The sequence below is a fragment of the Schistocerca piceifrons genome, chromosome X, assembly GCF_021461385.2.
Source record: "Schistocerca piceifrons isolate TAMUIC-IGC-003096 chromosome X, iqSchPice1.1, whole genome shotgun sequence".
Classification (NCBI taxonomy): domain Eukaryota; kingdom Metazoa; phylum Arthropoda; class Insecta; order Orthoptera; family Acrididae; genus Schistocerca; species Schistocerca piceifrons.
Window position 1 is genome coordinate 916057123 of NC_060149.1, and position 668 is coordinate 916057790.

At 49.3% G+C, this 668-nt stretch overlaps 1 pseudogene; it reads left to right on the forward strand.

Moving 5' to 3' along the window:
• The first annotated feature begins 235 nt into the window (after nucleotides 1–235).
• On the forward strand, nucleotides 236–353 carry LOC124723626 (annotated as a pseudogene).
• Nucleotides 354–668: the final 315 nt, after the last annotated feature.

The window sequence follows — 668 nt, forward strand, 5'->3', positions numbered from 1 at the left end:
CATTGTTTGGCTCTTGCTATCTTCAGACACAACATACAACTTACGAAGTAAAGTTGAGTCTACAATAAACCCTATGCCAAAGCCTATGACTTGAAAGGCTGCTGTGACAAGGCATATTCTGTGTACTGACTTAACACTGTAATTTTTTCTCCGAAAAGTGTAAGTACTGACGAGCCTTTTAAAAGGAATCCAGCTCATTTCGTACACTGATTTTGTAGGGTGTGTTTGTTTCTATGCCAACGATCTTGCCGCAGAGGTAACACCGGTTCCCGTCAGATCACCGAAGTTAAGCGCTGTTGGGCTGGGCTAGAACTTGGATGGGTGCCCATCCGGTCTGTCGAGCGCTGTTGGCAAGCGGAGTGCACTCAGCGCTTGTGAGGCAAACTGAGCAGCTACTTGATTGAGAGGTAGCGGCTCCGGTCACGCAAACTGACAACGGCTGCGAGAGCGGTGTGCTGACCACATGCCCTTCCATATCCGCATCTAGTGACGCCTGTGGGCTGAGAATGACACGGCGGCCGGCCGGTACCGTTCAGCCTTGGGACGGAGTTTAGTTTAGTTTATTTGTTACTATGTATCACGAGTACGAAACGCATTATTCCTATTGATTACTTTGAGAACGGTTCGCCCCAGGTTGCTGAGTGGTCAGCGCGACAGAACGTCAATCC